The following is an 8,500-nucleotide window of genomic DNA, read 5'->3' as shown; positions in this document are numbered from 1 at the left end:
TATTAGTTGCATTCTAATATAACAGCTGGGTCTGCACAAGCAAAGTGAGTTTGAATTTCAAGGTAATTCTCTGAGATACTTTGATACCTTTTTTTTTTTTTTTCTGCATGAGGCAATGGAATATAAAACTTTGGAGTTTTAAGACTTCCTATCTCTGTCACTTCCTAATTGCCTGATATGTGATCTTGGATAATTAACCTCTACAAGTCAGTTTCATTACTTTTAAATTGTGAATAATAATGAGAGCCATTTCTTAAGATAATTGTGAGAATTGAAAGAGGTAATTGATGTGAAAGTGCTTAGATATCTGGAAAAGACTGTATATAATACTTATTTTTAATGTATTTATTCCCTTCATAGACTTTGAATACTTTTTCTTTCCTGAAAATTGTGTTAGATCTCAAATATATCAAAATTTTTCAGATATGATATCAGCCCAAATAACAAAGGGTACCAGAGGAAGTAGACAGACACAAAGGGAAAACTTAGAGAAAATGTGTAAGTTGAAACTCTAGCAGTACAAAGTAAACATAAGAAATTTTATGGATTTCCTTGGTGGTCCAGTGGTTGAGACTTTGTCTTCCAATGCAGGGAATGTGTGTTCGGTCCCTGATCAGGGAACTAAGATCCCATATACCTCTTGGCCAAAAAAACAAAACATAAAACGGAAGTAATATTGTAACACATTCAATAAAGACTTTAAAAAAGAAAGGAAGAAATTTTAGAACAGGCTTCATAAAGGATGTAACATTAAAAAAAATACCCCGATTGAGGATAAAATTATGAAAATCTTAAGGTTTATAATTATTGGTTCTTACTTTGTCTAGACAGATGCAGTCACACGTTTCAGGTATTTCTAGAATCTTGATGTTTTTTAAAGGGCAGAACTTTTCTTCTTCACCCAGACACACATGTGGTCTGATGACTGAGCCCCTCTTAACTGCCCCCTCTTTCCTTTTCCTGCCCCCAGTATCTCCTCATCCTTGCTCAAGTAAGCACACACTATCTGTGCTTTACATGGCCCAGATTCCAAGTATGTGCCAATGTTTCCATGCCCTGGGATTTCATCATTGACGATGTAAATGTCATTCTCATGTCAGGTCACTTCAAGCCCTTACATCCTCCATGAGGTATCCTTGCTTGTTCCATCATCCCTCCCACTCCAGAGGGGTCTCTGCAGTTCTTGACTGTATCACCCAGAAAAATCTCTCCCTTTTTTTGACCGTGCTGCATAGCATGTGTGATCTTAGTTCTCAGACCAGGGGTTGAACCTGTGCCCCCTGCATTGGAAGCACAGAGTCTTAACCATTGCACCACAATTCAATCACATTAGAGGTATGGTGGTGTTAGTTGCTCAGTCGTGTCTGATTCTTTGTGACCCTATAGGCTACAGCCCACCAGGCTCCTCTGTCCATGGGATTCTCCAGGCAGGAATACTGTAGTGGGTCGCCATTTCCTTCTACATCCATAGTTAACCTTAACCCTATTCGTGGCTAAGTGTGCATGGGAAGTGTGGAGTCTTAACCACTGGACCACCAGGGAGGTCTTGAAAATCACTTAATCATACACATGGCTCTGCTTCTCCAGTTTTATATTTATGTCATTGCTAGAGTTGGGCTAAAAAACTCCATGAAGGATGGAGTCTTGTTGCTCCAACCTGGGTCTCCCATTTCTTACTCTGAGACCTTGAACAGAACATCCCCACCTCACTGCATTTCAGCACTCTAAGTCTCCATTTCCTCATCAGTATAATAAAGGTGTTCAACCAGAAGATTATACTCCATGATCTTCAAATTTGCCTGCAGCTGGAACAATTTATGGCCCATTCCATGAGAGAGCTCTCACCCCATCTTTGTAAAGACTCTCCTAGTGCAAAACTGAGCACATTTTGAATCAAAACTCATGTGTACCTCAGCCCCGCCTCTGTCCTATTACTCCAGGAGAATACTGCAGTCTATTTTGCACACCGTGGCACTGTTCTAACACGTAACATCCTATTATTCTTCTGAAATGGAAGATTAAGTTTCTCAGCATGTCTGACTGAAGGCCCAATATCGCCAAATACATAACCATTTGCCTGCAATTCCCCAGGGGAAGGTTATTAACAACAACTTAGTCTCTGATAAATGACTATGTTTCTAAGGTAGTGGTTTCTATCAAGGTTCCTAAATACATATCAGTTAAATTTACCCAGACATCCATGTGTCAAATAAACAGCAATTGATTATTAAAAACACACTCATTCTTAGGTAAGAGACTGCTGTGCAACTCTGGGTGTGCTGAATTGCTGATTTGCTTTAAACATACAAGTGTATTTAACAATCAATATCTACCTCCCATTATCTTATTAAAAAATGTTTACGGTGTTTCTAAGGAAGAAATCTGGCTCGTTGGTTGTCGCCTGCAATGCAGAAACGTGCCCAGCAACATGGGATTGCTATTGTTCAGTCACTCAGTCATGTCTGACTCTGCGACCCCATGGACTACAGCATGCCAGGCTTTCCTGTCCTTCACCATCCCCTGGAGTTTGCTCAGATTCATGTCCATTGAGTCTGTGATGTCATCCAATCATCTCATCCTCTGTTGTCCCCTTCTCCTCCTGCCCTCAATCTTTCCCAGCATCAGAGTCTTTGCCAATGAGTCCGCGCTTCCATCAGATGGCCAAAACACTGGAGCTTCAGCTTTAGCATCAGTACTTCCAATGAATATTCAGAGTTGATTTCCTTTAGGATTGACTGGTTTGAAGAGGTTAAGAGTAGCCAAAGCCTCGTAGGATGTCAAGGTTAGAAAGAGCCACAAGGTCTTCTAGGAAAAGTCCTCATTCAGTGACCAAGTGTATTATACCAGCATCCTCCCACAAACAGTAGCCACATGGCTGCTTTTACCTGCCTCCAACTAGGGCACACTACCACTCCAGGAGGGAGAGCCTCCCCAGTGTGACAGTTCCCCATTCTTTCTTTAAAATGTTTCCCAGTGAACCTCCCTCCCTTGGGCTAGCCTCCCATTCAGACTAAGAAACCAACTTGTGATGGTTAATTTTATGTGTCAACTTGACTGGGTCACAGTGTGCCTAGATTAAATACTCCCCAATTAGTACTTGGTATTTACTCTGTGCATCTGGTGTGAAAGCTCCCCACTCCAGGGAATCCCTCCCCAAGGAAGGACAGCAGAAGAGGTGCCTCAAGAGTTGGCCTTTGTTGTCCCTCTCCATGGTGGGAGCTGATTCATTCTATGATTGTAAATGGATCATTATAAACTCAGCATAATGAAACAGTAATTACCTAAAAGGTGATGGATTGGGGCAGATTTTCTAGGCTGAATGGTCTGCAGTGTATGGCACTGCAGCAGTGAATCTAAAGAGATTACAGAAATGTTGCTCTTAAATCGCGCAGTTTTCTCTCTCCTCTTCCCTCCTTTCCTCCTCTCTCCCTCCCTTCCTTCTTCACTTCTCCTATTTTTTCTCTTTCTTTCGTATGTTTCACCAAAGATTTAAATTGCTCAGTGTTTCAAATTCTTTGTCAGAATTCTGACACTTGGGTAGTGTCTTTAGAACTGTTAAAAAAAACACACATATATACACATCCCACAATAGCCCTTTGCCTTTAAGATCTGCACGTTTTAAGAGAAGCTTGGTACCATTGCATCCTCCCATTACATCCAGGAATATTAATGAGGAGCATTCTGTGGTCATAGTTAGGGAGAGGAGGCGGGGTTCAGAGTGGTCAGGAACCTCTGTGACCACAGGACAGTCTAGAATGCTCTGCAGCAATCTATAAGATGCGGTTCCTTCTTCAAGGCCAGAGACACAGCAATTAGGACAGATCGTTTGGCCCTGCAACCGCTGCTTGAATTTAACCTGTCATAGAGTGGAAAGCTCTGATAACTGGCAACAAATACAAATCTGGTCAGGTAGCAGTGGGCACCAGGGAATAGTTTGTAACATCCATTTGATTTCTTATGTCAAATATTTTCTTGAAGACATCTTGTTCTATCGAGAAACTCTTTATTCTTTTGGGAGGAATGGAAGAAAGAGATGAAGGAAGCCGACCCAGCAGTATGAAGTCTTGATTCTGAAGGCAGCTCTGTTCTGAGCCCCTGTTTGCCTTCCCACCATTCAGGGCATCTGTCCAACCCCTCCTCTATTTCCACTCACAGCTTTGACTAAGAGAGTTCCTGCCTGTCTCACATCAATTCCCTGCCTTCCTGAGGCTGTCCTCCCAGACAGAATATATTTCTTATACATTTGCTAAGTTTCTCCCCTTCAAGGTACTCATAAACCTTTCTTCAAGGTCACGTTGACTTTCATAGCAATCCAGTCGTGCAAATCTCTCCCTGGATAGAACATCCACTTTTCCCCACAATAAATAATTAGATGGATATGTAGGTAGATTGATAGATAAATGATCCAAATCTATTTTATTTATATTTATGTTATAGATAAAATAGATTTGGATTTTTATGTTAAATTGCATGTAGGATTATATAGGCATGTAATGTAGGACACTTTTGGTTGGAAGTTCAGTTCAGTTGCTCAGTTGTGTCTGACTCTTTGCGACCCCATGAATCGCAGCACGCCAGGCCTCCCTGTCCATCTCCATCTCCCAGAGTTCACTCAAACTCATGTCCATTGTGTCAGTGATACCATCCAGCCATCTCATCCTCTGTTGTCCCCTTTTCCTCCTGCCCCCAATCCCTCCCAGCATCAGAGTCTTTTCCAATGAGTCAGGTCTTTGCATGAGGTGGCCAAAGTACTGGAGTTTCAGCTTTAGCATCATTCCTGCCAAAGAACTCCCAGGGCTGATCTCCTTCAGAATGGACTGCAAGTGCTAGGAACCAAATTCAAAGCACTTTAGATCAGAAGAAGACATTATTGGCTCTTTCAACCCTGAGAAAGGCAGCATCAGAGATGGGGATCCTGTAAGAAAAAAAACAGCCTTTGAACTGAAACTGGCCACGTCTTGATGTTGCATCAACTCTGCCCATTACTAAGCCCTACATAAAATAGGGGATATTGATGAGGTGCATAAAAGTTGGGGGGAAGCCTATATTCCCCAGGAAGAAACCATCAAACTCCACAAGCATTAGAATAATATTTTTAAAGGCAAAACCAGCCTATGGAAAATGAAATTAAAACAACATCTTGGGCCAATATCTATTCCAGGAACATATTCCTACGACACACCACTTTGGGGACATTGCTTTACTTCACCTGGGTTTTATTTGTCTCCTTCCATACACCCTTCTAGAGATGACTGTGTCGTGAGCAGCAAAGTGATTTCCCCATATGCTGTACACAGCGCATGAAATACTCTGGGATTCTGAAAGAGGAAAGGCACTAAAAAAAGATATTATTACTCCATATAAATTTAAAAAAAATCTTCTTGACAAGGTAAGAGTATTTGATCCACTTTCAATTTCTTGGCAGCCTCCACACCCTTAGGGTTTTTGGTTTTCCCATAATACACTGTAGCAGACAGGCTACCTCACACATGAGCGGAAGCATCGGCGCCCTGCCTCCCGTATAGAAACAGGGCTGACATCACTATCGGTTCTGAGGAGAAAGACTGCAGTTGCAGCCAAGCTCATTACCTCTTAGTAGGCAGCGTCAATTCTCAGAGTTAAAAATAGTCCACTCCGATGTCCTTTAATGGAATAAGGCTTCACCAGAGCAATAATGGAGAACAAATTGTATGGCACTCTAATACAATCGAGTGGTTGCTGTCCGCATCTGCACTTGCATGACAAGTTCATTGTTGAATTGGATTTGATATGTATCAGAAGAATAATGACCAACGTGAGCTGCTCAGGGTGACTGACAGCTGTCAGACGCAGTGACAGATCAGGCTGTCTTTCAGGAGAAACAGGATTCATAGACCTCATTACAGGTAGATGGATGGTGAATACAGACTAGAGCTGGATCTCCGGGCATTTATTCTCTGAAATGCCAATGGGGAGTACACACTTGTATAAACGGTCCAGTCAGTTCCTTTACCTACTGTATCCAATTACTTCTTTTCTACCTACTGAACTTCCATCTAGCTAACAGCTGATGGAAGTTCAGCTGGACATGGAGTTGCATGTCTAGCCAACTTGGACAGCTATTTATCTACAGAGGTTTTCCTATCAGTGGACTTCTTTATTGCACATCTGCCTCCTTATCTGTCCTATTTATCCCTCAACCCACTACATCTGCCTATCGATTTTTGTTGTTATTCTTGTTCTCAGGCTACTGCAATGAGTCAGAATTTAGAAATGACATACAATTAGGTTTCTCTTGCCCAGAAGGATATCTGGGTGTCTTGGATTCTCATTCAATTTGAGTTATTCTCTTTGCCTCTAGGCTAGGTAGGCGACCAAGAGTTCAAGGAGGTTTATCACAGATCAGAGACCAAAGCTCAGCTTACATAGAAGGGGAGGAGAAGATGGGGAAAGAGTTAAAAGAACAGAAGAAAATGTCCATTTTCATTGTTTCTGGTTTTTAAATTCTGCAGACGATATACGCTTAATAAGACAAAAAATTTTTTATTGAAAGGATAGACATGCAAATCACCTTTGTTTTAAAATTTCTGAATCCTTTACTCCTGTAAGCTGCTGGGTGCTCTTCAGACTTCATCCATCTCTCTCTGGGAGGAATTGCCTCTTGGGGTGACTGTCAAGCCATCTCAGGAGATTGTAGTTACCCACTGAGTTCCCAGATCTGTCAGTCTCTAGCAGCCATTTGACATTAAAAATTAGGAGGAAAGAAAAATCTGTAAAGCAATATAGTGAATGTGTGCTTTGGCATTTTCTGTTACAGTGTTCCTGAGCAGACATATTAAATCTTGAAAAGACCTATACCATTTTTTTAAATGCTAAGAATTTGACTTCTTTGGACTCTTGATGAATGTACCTCTAGGAACACATGAAGAATATAGGATTTTAGAATTCAGTAATGGTTAAAAATAAGTCCATCAGATTCCATTTCAAATTTCTTAAAAGCTTAGTGGTTTCATTAATTGAAATCAGGTCAGTCTTATTTCTGACCCTAACATATTTTCTGTGGCTCTTCTGGGAAGATTTCCAGCCAGACTGCCCGCTTTTTAAACAAACCACTCTGCAGTAATATCATCAATCATTCTTCATTTTAATTATTATTAGTATGTCTAATAATAATACACACATTTTAGTGCTTTTTTATTCCCCAAAGTATCCTCTCCTACTTTATCTCAGTTTAATCTACTCCATTTGCGTAGGAAGGAAAGTGAGTGCAAAGCCATTGTGTGACACCTCATGGCAAACGGGTAGTTAATGGTGAAGATGAGACTTGAACCCTCATTTCTTGACTCCCAGTACAGGTTTTTAACCTTCTGTTAGGAAAGCCCATAAACTAATGGCATAGGGACCCAAAAGGAGTATTTTGGCTCCATGAGAGTATCAAAATATGCACAATTCTGTACATATACCCCATCCAGTGAACTAGATAATGTTACTAGACTTTTTCCAAGCATCAGGGAAAGATGTATTCCTAGAGAAAGAAAGACTTGTTACCAAAAAGCAGCTGTCAGTTCTCATTCAGTTCACCTGTAAGCACTCGTCTACAGCAAGGAGCCAAATGGAGACAATTTTTCAGAAAACTGAGATCAAAACTGCTGCAGCTGCTGCTAAGTTGCTTCAGTTGTGTCCGACTCTGTGCGACCCCATAGACGGCAGCCCACCAGGCTCCTCCATTCCTGGGATTCTCCAGGCAAGAACGCTGGAGTGGGTTGCCATTTCCTTCTCCAATGCATGAAAGTGAAAAGTGAAAGTGAAGTCGCTCAGTCATGTCTGACTCTTCGAAACCCCATGGACTGCAGCCTACCAGGCTCCTCCATCCATGGGAGTTTCCAGGCAACAGTACTGGAGTGGGGTGCCATCACCTTCTCCGGAGATCAAAACTAGGAAAGTATATATGCACAAATGTTTATCTAATAAATGTTTTGGAGAAATTATTGTGAGCCCCCAAATCTTACTGGGTCCTACAAAACGTCAAAAGTTAAAGAGAAAAACAGAAAGAAAAAGAGAAAATCCTTAAGCATTTTCTAGCTCAGATAAGTACCCTGTGTGAATAAATTGGAAAGAATTAATAAGCTAACCTCTTTTACACTTTTACTCCTTTAGCTGTAAGATAGGAATAATAAAAGGTGCAAGGGCAAGCTAATATGTTCCAAATAATACACAACTAGCCATCACCAACTCCCGGAGTTCACTCAAACTCACGTCCATCGAGTCGGTGATGCCATCCAGCCATCTCATCCTCTGTCATCGCCTTCTCCTCCTGCCCACAATCCCTCCCAGCATCAGAGTCTCTTCCAATGAGTCAGGTCTTGGCATGAGGTGGCCAAAGTCCTGGAGTTTCACCTCTAGCATCATTCCTTCCAAAGAACATCCAGGGCTGATTTCCTTTAGAATGGACCAGTTGGATCTCCTTGCAGTCCAAGGGACTCTCAAGAGTCTTCTCCAACACCACAGTTCAAAAGCATCA

Source organism: Oryx dammah, unplaced genomic scaffold (assembly GCF_014754425.2).
Source record: "Oryx dammah isolate SB20612 unplaced genomic scaffold, SCBI_Odam_1.1 HiC_scaffold_15, whole genome shotgun sequence".
In the NCBI taxonomy this organism is placed as follows: domain Eukaryota; kingdom Metazoa; phylum Chordata; class Mammalia; order Artiodactyla; family Bovidae; genus Oryx; species Oryx dammah.
The sequence above is the reverse complement of the archived record's forward strand: the minus strand, read 5'-3'. Positions refer to the sequence as shown.